The 13,395-nt window shown below is 51.5% G+C and overlaps 1 long non-coding RNA gene across 3 annotated transcripts; it reads left to right on the top strand.

Annotated features, from left to right (window-relative positions):
• Positions 1 to 1,181: 1,181 nt before the first annotated feature.
• Positions 1,182 to 13,028, top strand: LOC122692089. 3 transcript variants are annotated; one of them, XR_006340598.1, is made up of 5 exons: positions 3,795 to 3,992; positions 4,512 to 4,654; positions 4,973 to 5,071; positions 6,746 to 6,944; positions 11,861 to 13,028. It is a non-coding gene; the product is annotated as an uncharacterized LOC122692089 (long non-coding RNA). The 3 variants fall into 3 exon arrangements; XR_006340596.1 differs by lacking the exons at positions 3,795 to 3,992; positions 6,746 to 6,944 and adding an exon at positions 1,182 to 1,346; XR_006340597.1 differs by lacking the exon at positions 6,746 to 6,944.
• Positions 13,029 to 13,395: the final 367 nt, after the last annotated feature.

Here is a 13,395-nt window from a genome sequence, read left to right as displayed (position 1 = left end):
AGGGGAAACAAGGTCACAAACCTCTTGCAGCCAGTGCCCCCTCCCAGGGCAGATTTTACCAGAGTCAATTTGTTATTAATGATGCTCTAAAAGCAGCAAGTTTGTGGCCAGGGGAAATCAATTGGCCAGAAATGTGACAAAAGGGGAAATACTCTACAGCATCTGCATGTCTGAATTATTGATGCTTTCAGTTTGAGGCTTTCAGACAGAAGCGCGGAGCCCACACACAGCACAGGGCTCTCTCTTCCCACCCTGCTCCGTGCTTGGAGCCCAAGAAAGGTTTGCCCTGCAAAGAGATGCGATCCCATGGCCTGGCCAGTGAGGTGTCTGGGCCAGGGGAGGGTGTCCAGCTGCCGGCCCAGGGAGGCCCCCACTCTGGCTTGGGGGAGCCACTCAGCTTTGGGGCTCACATCTCTGCATTACCAGAGCGACCCTCTGATGGCTGCTTCCACTATTCTGATAGACCAGGGCTCCTTGTAGAGCCTGCTTTCTTTCTCAGTTTTTGAGGGGCTTGAAATTTCTGGAGCATCATTTGACCTTTACATGGGGGAAGGAAGGAAAAAAAAAATCCTTAGCTACAAACAGAAAACCAAACCTTGTTCTTTTTAATCTAGGAAATACTCTCTTCAATCCAAGCTTTAAGATTCAGACCCAGTGTAAGATACTAATAGTCCCTGAAGGATCTATGAATTCGTTTCTGATGTCTGCCGTGCTCCAAAAACCATTTGTCCACAGGCTCCAGGAATGACAAGTTCTCTGGGGGTCGTCCCCCGCCCCCCGCTCCCTTCTCTGACTTCCCGAGTCTCTGTTTTCACCAGCTATTGCTGTTGCTCATAGCTCTGTAAATAATCTCATTGCCACGTAAATGCTGACTCCCTCTAAGAGGATCTGGTAAATCCTGATTATGAATTCGTGTCCCTACTTCTAACCGGCTTGCTCACCCCCCTGCCTTGTCCCTGCTGCGTGGAAATGCATGTTAGGAAGCTCAGTTACAGGCTGACAAGTTTAGCAAATGAATGAACACATTTCCTGTCCACAGGGTAGAATTTCACTTGGAAATAGTCCCTGGCCTCGGCCAGGGCATCAGGTCCATGTCCCATTTCAGGACACTTCAAGGGAGCAGAAGGAACAGCTGTTGAGCAGATGAAATGCTACTTGCTGTCAGCACCTTTCCTCAGCGAGCTAACCCGTTCCCTGCCGGGTCACTGCTCTGGGACGCTGTCAGGCATGATCCTGCAGACTTCCACTAGCTGGATTTTCACCCTTTTATCAGCAGCAAATACCAAAAGCGTGGACTCCTTTAGGACTTCTGGCTTCACCTCCCATGAAGAGTAACCACAGACAGGGTGAGTGTGCTGGAGTGGGAGGGAGCGTGGGGGCCTGGGGTGGGGGGTGGGGGAACCTGAGAGGTACACAGGCCCCCTGAGAGATGACCCTGGGCAGGAAGCCTGCAGGCAGGGGCTAAGCAGGAGCTGGGAGGCGAGGGAGGAGCCACAGTCTCCTCTGGGGAGTTTCCACAAGGGGAAGGGCTCACAGGCTCAGGTGTCAAAGCCAACAGAAGCAGGGCCGGAGAAGTCAGGTCTCCTGGCTGGGGGCCTGCAGGCTCTCCTGAGCTCTGCTGTCCTCACCTGCCAAGTCTGGCTGCTTCTCTGGGCCTTCTGGGAATGCTAAGCCTCTCTCTTTGCCACCTCGGGTTTCCATTATGTGAAGCAGGAAGCAAAAAGATCCACAAGAACTAGCTGCCGCAAGACTCTCGAATCTTTTTCAGCTCTGGCTGGCCTCAGTTTCTCCACGACGTTCAAGTGCGTGGAGAGAGAGCGGGGTCAATGAAAGGCAGCATTTAAATTCCTCCCGACTGGAGCGCAGGAGAATGCACAAAGCCATGCTCCCATCAGCCGTGACCTTAGCCAGCAAGGTAACTTGCCTGGAGCGTGACCTGCTGGCCCTTCGCTCCCCCCGTGCCTCCCCGAGTCTGTGCTGGTCCTTCCATTTCCAGCACCAAACGCAGCCCTACGTCACTGCTCACCCTGGTGATTTCTGCTGGGGAAGCTGCTGCATGACTGGGGCTCAGATGCCCCCAGGGATGCTCGGGCTGCTGTAAACAATACTGCAATTTGCCTGTAAACTGCCAAAGTGGCAGCTTCCCTGACACCCAGCATCACACCTCTCACTGCAGCAGCAATAGTGAAAAGAACACAGCCTCCTAGACAACCCCTCACGGGCCCCGCTTGCCACGCCTGGATTAGGCCGCTTCCTTAATGGCGGTGCCAGCATCTGCCCTGTCTGGTGGGGGCCTGGCCCAGCCACACACAAATCCTGCCGGAGGAGTCTGCATTAGCGGAAGATTCTGGCTGGTCTGACAATTCAGGGCACAAGCCCACGCTCCATGAAAACAGAGAGGAGTCCGGGACTCCAGTAGGGTGGTGTGGAGCGGAGGCAGTATTATCGTCTCCAGAAATGGGGAGGGGCTGGGGGCATCATAGTGCAGCCTAAGACTTACGCCTGCCATGGACTAGACTCCCATCCGCCAGGCTGTCTGTTTATGTAATGTGACTTTGAACAAGGTTCTTAGCATCTCTGAAATCTCTTTTCCTCACTGTAAAGCAGGAATAGTAAACCCTACCTCACAAACTGGTGAAGATTAAAGATAATGTGTCCACTCCATTATGGATTTTCAATAAATGTTAATTTACCTTTCCGTCCCTCCCAACCCAGTGTGGTGATTCTAAGTGGGGTAACGATAGTGAATCAATAGTCTTCCCTCCAATCAGAAGCCTTTTACCTGCTCTATGTCTTTAAACAACCATTAGGAGTCAGCTCACCGACCATCTGCTTGTGCTTGATTGCTGAGTGTTCTATTTTTTGTAGGTGGCTTTTGAGCCTCTGCTTGAACACCTCTAGGGACAGTGATCTCATTAGCTCCCAAGATAGCCCATTATTTTTAGAGAGAGCTGTCTGTTTGAAAGTTCTTTCGATGGTGCCGCAATCACTTACCTGTAATTTTCACCTGTTGGTGTCACTCCCTCCTCTGGAACCACCCGGTCTGATTCAATTCTGATCCCTCCCCTGCTGGGCACGGAGGGTATCCCATAGAGAGCACAGACATTGCCCATGAGAAGTCTCGGGTCAAGATGAGACAGAGGCAAGGCTGGGAACTTGCTGCCTAGCTGTGTGCAATTTTCGTGTCTGCAGAGTATGGAGCTGGGGCTCTCTCAGTGGGGTTCAGCTCCCAGTAAGGTTTCCCCATCACAAGGCTCCCTCAGAATCTAGAGGATAGGCAGGTTGGTCCACTTGTACTGAGCTCCCGAGGGTGGCGTGGGGGATACCGGGAACCCTAGTGACCTCTCATGGTGCTGAACTTCCTGCCTGGGGGGTTGAGTGCCCCGGGGGCCGTGGGCACAGGATGGTTTGTCCTGCAGCAGCAGCCTGGCAGGTCCTGCCTCCTCTGTGGTGATCGGGGTCCCTGTGCCCCTGACAGTGTGGCCAGCCAGCAGCGCTCAGAGTTCTTTTATGAAAGTGGAATTTATTTTGCGATGCAATCAGGCCTGTGCTCCATGTGTGCTAGCCAAGTGCTTGGCACCTGGGGCCACTCTGCCATGGGCAGCTGCTTCTCTGATCTCCCTATAAAGGAATGTGCTTGAGTAGGGAGGCCTGGGGTTGGGCAGGGTGGTGTCTGAGCCCCGGGAGCCTGGGTTATCTCAAGTATCGAGGCGGGGCCGCTGGAGGGCGGTGGGAAGAGAGCTCGCTGCAACTGGGAATGCCATCCAGGGCTGAGACAGCCAGTCCTGCAAGAAGGCACAAGGAGGTTGGCAGGGTCCAGGCTAAGACACAGCATCCATGCGCTATGCCGTTTACAGCCAACCCATCCTGAGCGCGGAAGGCAGTGTGGCCGGCTTGAAGGCCCTGAGAATAGCTGGCGTTGGTGACCCTGGAGTGTGGCCAGCTCCAAGGCGGAACCCCTGTGAGCGTCAGGAGGCTGTCCCAGCTCAGAGGTGGGCCCAGCTGTTGCTCGGGTTCCCAGACCTCTGCACCTCCCCTAGTATTTCACCAACCCCCACCCCCGGTGGCTGGCAGGCAGCCCCATGGAAACAGTCTGTTTGATGAGACGTTACCCCTGGAAGCAGCCTCTGCTGTGGAGCCTTCGCCAGCCTCTCTGTGTAGGGGGCAGGCACCCTCACGGCCTAGAAATGTCAGTTCTCTTCTACTGGGGTTCCCTCTGCCCGCCCCCTCTTCTATCTTGGGGAATTTGTGTGTCTGGGTGTGCGAGACGTCTCTTCCTTCTCTCCGAGATGGGAGTCACTCTGAGCCCCAGGCCTCCGTCTCAGGGCCTTTTGCTCAGAAGTCCCTAAGGAGCCCCCTTGTTCTCGCTCTCTGAGTGGAACAGTGGCGTGTTTGGAGGAATCAAAACTGCTCTTGTCACAAATATATGCCCTTAGGCCCACCAGACGCAGGTGCTGAGATGCCCAACTTCCAGTCATGTTGTTGTTAAGGACGCTTTTTTTTTCCTCCAGAAAGACCCTGTCAAAATGCAAATGTAGCTGCTACCCGGAGAGGGTAACACATGAACTTATTACCATCCATTATCGCCTGAGTGCCGTTTATCAGCTTCCCAGCTGAGAACAGGGCGCCCGGGAGAAAGAAGGGTGCCGAGCAGGTAAGGCTTCATACTGGGAAGGGCAGGGAAGGGGTGAGAGAGGAGCCCTGGGCGGGATGGGGGCCAGGTGAGTGGGGAGCAGCCAGGGGACAGCAAGAAGCAGGGAGGCCTGTGGCCCGTCCAGGTGCCTCCAGTGGCTGCTCCCTGGAGCTCCGGTGTCCCCTGCGTCACCTAATTCTCGGAGGTGGATAAAGACAGTCCCTTCCAGATTATAAATGGCAATAAAAAAAAGCTCTGTGGGTGAGTCGGAAATTATCACGTCGCATTTTGCCACATGTTCTTTTCTTTCTTAACCCTTTGCTTCTTAAACGAATATAGATTATCTCTATTCCCTGGAGACACCGGAGGACAAGAGAGGAAGAAGAGACACAAACTGCAAGGCAGGGAAAGGCAGGCCGAGATTAAAGCCCTGCTTCGGTAAGCCTCAAAGAGCACGGCCCACGCGTAGAGTGGCTAAGAGAGGGCTTGCTGCCTTAGGCGATGTTCCTAGCAATTCCCCTTGGGGAAGGCAGCCGAAGTCTTCCTTCTTCCTGGCTCAGACAGTCACACCAAATAGGTCCTTTGTGTTTGTTTATTCTGCAAAGAAAGGCAATGATGGTGCTTCACAGCAGTGACATCCTTCCAAAGAAAGCAAGCCCTGTACCCACAGGCTTGCTACAGGGCAGGGTGTGGAGGTGGAAAGGGGGTGCTTTCCACCCCAGGGCAGACAGGGGCGGCTTGCCCGTGAGAGTGAGAAGAGCTGGGGGGATCTGGGGACAGTTCAGAGGCAGGAAGGAGGAGGGTGGCGGAGAGGAGTTACAGCGAGAGACCCGGTCATGGTGCCCGGGGGACTGGAGGCTGGTGGCTGGCAGAGGGCTTGGCCAGGGCTCCCAGTGTGTTCTGGTGTATATTTGAGGGCGCGAGAGCTCAGTGACACCCTTCTTTATCTCTGGCCAACTCTCAGTGAAGACACACACACACACACACACACACACACACAGGAGATAGTGTGAGTGGACTGCATTCGTGTTGATTAATCCTGTATGGGGCTGAATCCTATGTCTCAGTTGATGTGTCATAAGAAGGAGGCAGTAGGCGTGGTCCACAGGATGGCCACAGACCGAACAAATGCAGAGGGGACCAGGTGAGCATTAGTCATGTGCGAACTCGATGAAATCTTGGGTGACCTTTGACTTCCGCACACTGAGTTTAAAATTCTGCTTTCAGGTCCAAGGAGACCCCTGCACACAAAATGAAGCAGGATAATATTGGGGGATATCGGCTCATATATTTTTCCAGGCACTTCTTTTATCCTCCCCCCTTCCCCCTTGTGGGAGGTGGCAAACTTGGCGTGGAGGGAGTAGTGATAATTCTGAAGGCAAGATTAGTTTTCTGTGTTTCAAAAGCCCAGCCCTCAGAGCAGGGCAGAGAACCCAGGACTAAATCAGGAGATTTGGAGCAATCTGTGGTCAGAGCCAGTGCATCCGCACCCCAGCACTCTGCCGGGCTGGAGAAGGAGAGAGAGCTCCTGGTGAGAGCCCCGGGAAGGACCCGCTCCCCTCCCTGGGCACCCTCCAGGCTTAGTCCAGAGGTGGGCGTGGGTAACAGCAGAACCTCCAGATCAGTGTGGGGATTCCAAGGTTAGAGTCCTCGTGTCTCTTCCCAGTGAGGGGAATGTAGCAATTTCCAGAGTTCTGGGGTGCCTTGCCGGGTGTGGGAGCAGAAGACCCTTCTGTGGCATGTCCAGTCATATGGGGAGGGTCCCCACAAAGCAGAATGCATGGCCTGCTGCTCACAGCTGTTGGCAAGTGGCTCAGAAAAGCTCAGGAACATGGAATCGTTTGTGGCTGAGACAAGGAGGATCCAGCAATGACCCATGTGGCCTGAGGGCTGTAGTCCAGTCGGGACAAGGAGTGTGGGTGGAGGCCAAGCACTGAGAATAGAATTGCCGCCTGCCCTCACCCCATGCCAGGGCCTGTAGAGGCAGCCCCTCCCCAGATGAGAGGCAGGCTCCAGTAAAGTGAAAAAGGAGAACCTGGAATTAATGATGTGAATTTCCTGCCTGGTTCCTGAGGTTTGCTTCAAAGCAGCCTGCTCTTTCCTCTCCCACAGAAACCTGCCATTTCAACCCCAGAGTCACACTATCTCTGCAAAAAGGATGAAACTGATACAGGCCAGATGCTGAGATTCTCTTAAGGACACAGCGAGAGCCTGACCGCCCCCAGCCGGGCTGCAGGGGGAGTGACTCAGCGGCAGAATGGCCAAACAAAAACAACGCCGGGGGCGGTCAGAGCAGAGAGAAAAACTGTCAGTGAGTGATCCCAGAGTGACCCACAACAGACGCCTCGAGGTCCAGGGCTAAAGTCCACCCGGGTGGCCCCGCCTGGCAGGCAGCTGGTCCCACCCACGGGTGGTGGGTGAGGGGGCAGGGGGAAATCCCAGCTTCCCTGAGTTGTCTGCCCTGGAAATTCACAGCGGGGGTCCCTGCCTTGGCTGGTGGTCCACCCATGCTCAGCCTCTCCTCCTGAGTCTCAGAGCTCCAAGGAGATAGGGTTCCCAGCCTAGTACTTAATCTGCTTCTTGTCTTGCTGAATTCTTTCTGTACTTTTCTGTGATGAGCAAGCGGGTGCCATTTATCCAGCAAGAACTGATCAGTTTACAGTCTTAAACTCCTTTTCTTGGCTTCTCTTGCTTTCCTTCGTCTGCCTTTGGGTTTCTGAGGTTCACTGCCTCAGCTCAAGGCTGAAGGGAGATACTTCCATAAGACGCCTGCTTCTTGGGGTGACTTACGGGACTCAGAGTGCCAAGCGATGGAATGTTTTAGCACCTGTACCCCAGCTATGCCTTGCACCAGACTAAAAGGGATATGGCCATGGCACCCTCCTCTCCAGAGCTCCCACCCCCAGAGGTCAAACATTAATCACCTCCTGGAAGCCTGTTGCAGGGTTTGTAATGGAAATGACTCTGTTGTCATGGTAACCCTGGCTGGCCTGGCCGGGGGTCTGCTCAAGGCCTGCCTGGCTCTTCTGGGTTTCAGGTTTATTTTACAAGCTGAGTGCCCCAGCCCGGTAGGTCTTAAGGGGCTCCTTGTGATGAGGGGAAGGCTGTCAGTGACCTAGGCCTAAATTTGTCCTTAGTCAACAATGTGATTCTAAATCTGGTTCACCCAGTCCAGGAAGATGAAACCTTTCACTACACCTCTATCACCCTGAGCATTGTTGGATATGTCCATAAACTGGCAGAATTGGGTGTTTGAAAAATCCTGGACTTTGGAGCAGATGCGCCTGACTCTGCCAGTTAACAGCTGTGTGTCTTTGGGCAAGTTACTAAAACTTTCTGATCTTCAGATCCTCCTACGTCTCTAGTCAGGGATAATAATACCTAGTTCACAGTGCAATCCTTAGACTTCAGTAAGATAATTACAGAATGTGAGAGTGACAAGCTTTTTCAATACAGGGCCAGACAGTAAATATCTCAGGTTTTACAGGCCACACGATCTTTGTTGCAGCTATTCAATTCTCTCCTTCGAGCACAAAAGCAACCAGTGTCAACAGTTAAGTAAAGGGTGTGTCTGTGTTCCAACAAAACTTCAGAGTCCATCTGCCCCCAGGTGACCCGTGGTTGGGTAGTCTGGAAGGAGCACGTGTTCAGGGCAGGAGGTGTGTCTGAATGAGTGATTCACATCATGGTCGTGCAGAGAAGGGACTCCGGTGAAGGCCAGTCCTGTGGTGACCCAGCTGAGGGCAGGACGAGGAATTCAGGCTGCCGCGGGCTCTGCAGGGCCCCGCGTGTCTCTGGGGACGTGTGTGAGCACCAAGTGACCTATGTGCTGACCTGAGGTTTATTACTGCTCTTAACCTAGGCCTTCCTCAAAGAGGTTTGCTGAGAAAGAGGGAAGGATTCGGGGTACCTAAGCTACTCACAGCACTCTGATTTACACATGCTCCAGGCAGTGGGGTTTTCCTGGCCCCTCTAAGAGTGAAGGGGATTTGAAGCTGTTTTCAATTTCAATTCACAGGTTCCAAACAACCAGAAAGATGCTCATCAGCCTTGTTGAGGGGGGAACAGGCCACCTCCTTGTGAGACAGGAGGCTGGGTCCTCAGGGCCAGGAGGCTGTGGGCTGTGTGTATCTCTCTTTCCAGGGCGCTGCCTCACTGCTGTGGAGCAGAACCCACTTTCAGAGCTCAGGCAATGATTTTCCAGGCTGGAGGCTGATGGGTCAGGCTGCTGGTGTCAGGGCATCATGAGGGAGATAGAGCTTGGTCTGGTCTAGATGAGTGGCCATGTGACCAGAAGGGAGGTTTTTCCCATCCCAGCCTCAGTTTACCTCTCTGTAAAATTGGTTCCTCCCCTGTACCCTGCCCGTCTCTGTGAGGCCCAGGAGGTGTGGGGGGCGGGCGAACTGCCAGGGCTGTGGGCACAGGCGGTGCACGACTCCCCGAGAGTTCTATTTCTGTGTTTTGTGTTGATGACTCGGTGTTTTCTCCCGACAAGAGCCTAGCAGCTGTTCCTCCCTGCTCACCCCTGTGGCATTCCCGCGCAAGGGAGTGTTTCTAGACTCGCTGACAGCTTTTGGAGCCGCGGGACGCTTTCTTCAGCTCCTGACACCAAAGCCTTATACGTGTAGGGCACTTCCCAGTTTACAAAGCAACTTCAGACACCGGATGGGGCTGATTTCACCTCCATAACGACCCTTCGAGGTTGGCTGGTGGGCAGTCCAGGTCCCAGTTAGGAATGAGGAATCCCAGGTAGATGGATGGGTTCACCTCGTGCCTGGTCCATCCGTACCACCAGCGGGGTCAGAGCTGGGACGGGGCTGGCTTACGCCGCCCCCGTCCAGGGCCACCGCATCCACGTAACCTCTGCCTCTTCAAAACTTCTCGGGAAAACTGCTCCCTGTAGAGACAAACACACATGACTATTCTGCCTTACATCTAGCTGTTCACTATAACAAAAATATTAAGGAATACTTTGGGGGCTCCCCTGGTGTCTCAGTTGGTAAAGAATCCATCTGCAATACAGGAGACCTGGGTTCGATCCCGGGGTCGGAGAGTTCCCCTGGAGGAGGTAATGGCAGTCCATTCCAGTATTCTTGCCCGGAGAACTCATGGACGGAGGAGCCTGGTGGGCTACAGTCCACAGGGTGGCAAAGAGTCAGACACAACTTTGGGAGGAGTTAAAAGAGAAAAAAAAAGATGAAGCTGGTTTCTATGCTGGGAAGCTGCTTTCTTTCCCCAGAACTGAGCTCCTGTCAGCATCACTGGCTCAAAATAAATTCTGTTTTCAAATGTGACTCTTTCCCCCAAGCCTTCCACAAATGCAAGCCAGACAGGTTTGAGGAAGAGCGTGAGCTATTTTTACCACAGTCTGGGGTTCTCCCTATTCATTGCTGGAGGGGGAGAAAAAAAAAAAAAGACAGTTGAAAATCCTGAAGAATGTTCATGAATTTGCCCCCAGCTGTCTCCCTGTGTCCACACCCAACAGCCTCCTGGCCATTCCACCGGGGGCCCTGAGGTCAACACTGCTTTCCTCTTTGAGAGTCTTGCTTAGCCCTCCAACTCTGAATGCAAGTAGCCATGACAAGCTGACCACCCAGGCCCTCGCTACTCCAGGGCCCTCTAGGTCTGTGAAAACCTGGGCACCTCCTGTATCCAGGGTGGCAGGAAGGGAGCGCTGGGCCCACAGTCATAACTTCTAAAGGGGCCCGTCCTCTGAACCTCCACCCTTGGATCTTCTCCAGGTCCTGCTTGAGTGGTGGCCAAGATTGTGAGCCCCTGTGATAAAAAATAAAAACGATCGCAGAAAAGAAAAGCCATAAGGCTGAGCCAAGCCTCCTGACAGCAAAAGGCCCTCTGAAGGAAGCGAGAACCAACACAGAGAAAATCTTTGCAAGCAGTCATCTTTCCCCACTTCCTGCCCCCTCCTCTCTCCCCTTCCTCTCCACCCCATCTTCCCCTCATTTTTGTTTTCTCCTGCTTTTCCCTTGAAGACCCACCTTCATGGCAGAGCAGAGCACCTGTGGCGTAGACACTTAAATGTGTTCTCATCTAGAACCAATGAGGTTTGTGCCATATTTTAACCCTAGGTAGAATTTTGTTAGAATGAACAGTGAATTCCAAGAAACTGTCTAAATAATTTTGTTATGGTGGGAGTTTTTCTAGCAAATGTTGCTAGGAAATCAGAAAAAAAATATGACTGAACATGTTTGAGGTCACGGAGTGTTTTAATTGTAAGGGTATTTTAATATTATAGGAATACCCGAGATACGGTGTTGGCATTTACTCTGACCCTCAAAGCTTCACTTGCCATCCCCACCAGACTCCTTTCAAATTCCCTGAGATGCCTCCGTTCAGCAGCTGGCCAGGTGTTGCTCACAGCTGTACCATCTGCTGGAAATAATTATCCACTCAGGATTCTCTGAGGACTTCCTGTATGATTAGCACCTGGCTGGGTGCTGGGAAGACACTCCAAAATATGACAATATTCCTGCCCTCGTGGTGTTTACAGTCTGGATGAGGGAGAGGCATCAGTACACAGACAGCCAGGTTGAATAGGACAGGGCCATGCCGAGGGTGAGTGCTACACTGTGTGGACTGCAGATGACACCCTGTCTGTCTGCCACGTGAACCCATTCTTCCAGACACAGGCGAGGACTGAGCCTGTCCTCCCTTCCATCCCTACCCTCCCAATGCCTCACACTCCTTTGCACATGGTATACAAATCCCACTATGGATCATATCACATTGCGTTGTGTGTTGGTTATTTTCATCTCTATCTCTATAAAGTGTTTTGAGCTCAAAGGCTCCATCTTGCAAAGTATCTAGTAAGTACTGGGCACACGGTCAGGTTTTAAGAAATTTTAAAGATGTTTATTGGATGCATAATGTGAGCTAAGGACTGGTGCGAGGCAACTGTTGGCTGGCTGCCCCTCCGTGTGGGATTCTGTAACAGGGCTACACTCACTTCCTTCTGCTGCCAAGGTACATCAGTAAAGGATGTGCTGAAGAGGGCTGGATATGAGAGCCCAGCACACGTAACTCATGGGGAAGGAAATTAGAATCCTGAGGGTCACTTCTCTGCACACAATTTTGGGATCAGGAAGTCTAGTTTAGACAAGTTGGAGGTGGAAACCGGCCTCTCTGGATCCCTCTCTTGGCTGCATCTTTGGGAGGATTGATGTCTGCATTTTAATTCTCTCCAATATGTCTTTAACCCCCACCCGCCAGGCACCCTTCTCACGAGACAAGAGCCATGATGAGGGTCGGAGGAGGAGAGACAGCTGTCTTTGAGGGTCCTGTCCTTTGCTCAGTGAGGAATGATCTATTAGAGGCTGACAAATCAATAAAGGCAATTTAAGCCCCTTTCTTGGAGTCTGTGTGACTTACAGGAAGGCCATGGTGTAGCGCCTGGGCGGTGCCATGGGCCCCTTGCTCCTTCCCCTCTCTGCAATTATAGCAAATTTGCCTAATGCACTAAAAGCCAATGAATCATGTCGACTGGTGATGGGATGGGGAAGGCGAGAGGGAAGACGTCGGATGCTGGCAGATGCCCTGCTAACCTTGGTTTTAATTAGGTTTGAGTGAATAACAAACAAAACAATCCTTCATTTGCGACAACCAACCATAGTGAAAAAGAGGTCCCTAGCTGGTTGTTGCAAACGAGCGATATCCTGGGTCTTGTGAGAAGCCAATATGACTTCTTCCCTCTGGAACACATCTCTCGAAAAGGTTGGGGCTCTGCTCAAAGATTGGTGTTTTTAGACCCGTATTCTCCAAGCTGGGACCCAGGTTAACACCTTGTAAGTATTCTACTTGTTCCTTGCAGTGAGATGGGAATCCTCTGGTGACCGGGTTCATTAGCATTAAGCTCAAAAAAGAAGTCACAGCATTCCTCTTTCATGCTAAGGATAGAATTTTAGTAGTCTTAAAATTTAATAGAAAACTCTATAAAATAACTGGACTATATTGATCAAAACTGCCGAAGTCAAGAAAGATGAAGGAAGGCTTCAAGGCTGTAAAGAGATATCACGACAACTAAATGTAACCTGCGATCCAGGATTTTCTTCACCCATTTAGAGCACCATTAGAATAAAGAAAAAATTTGAAAAAAGTCTGTAAATTAGCCAATAGTATTGTTACAATGCTAATTTCCTAATTTTGATTATTATTGTGCTATGTTACGATAAGAAAATTGTCCTTAAGTTTAGAAAATACACACTGACGGGATGAAGGGGCATCATATCTGCAACTTAAATGGTTCAGAAAAAAAAAAATCTATCCAAAGCAAGTGTGGTAAAACATCACTATGTGTGGAATCCAGATGAATAGTAGATGGGAATTCTTTGTAGCAATTCTGCATCTGTTCTGTAAGTGTGAAATCATGACAGAGTATTAATAAAAAGCTTTAAAAAATCCAACTGGTAAAGAGGTTGCTAACTATAGCCAGTGGAAACAAATGTCTTAGTCCTTTTCTCTCCTCTTCCCAAGTCATCCTCTCCATCCAATTCATGGTCAAGTTTGGGGTTTAAATCTCTGAATACACAGGGACTTGTGGGTGATTTCTGTAGGTAAAGAGGTTTCTGGCATGATGAGGTAACATGAAGAAATTTGGTCAAGGGACCAATGAAAAATGAAGGGGTTGGGTTGGGTGATCACCAAGTTCTTATCCAGCTCCCACATTCTGTAAACTTCTGATTCCATGAAGTTGGGAGAAAAAGGAATGATAATAGTTTGAGGCCTTTAAAACAACTTGAAACAACACT

Source organism: Cervus elaphus, chromosome 1 (assembly GCF_910594005.1).
Source record: "Cervus elaphus chromosome 1, mCerEla1.1, whole genome shotgun sequence".
NCBI lineage: Eukaryota > Metazoa > Chordata > Mammalia > Artiodactyla > Cervidae > Cervus > Cervus elaphus.
Note: the sequence above shows the minus strand (reverse complement) of the source record. Positions and strands in the feature narration are given on the sequence as shown.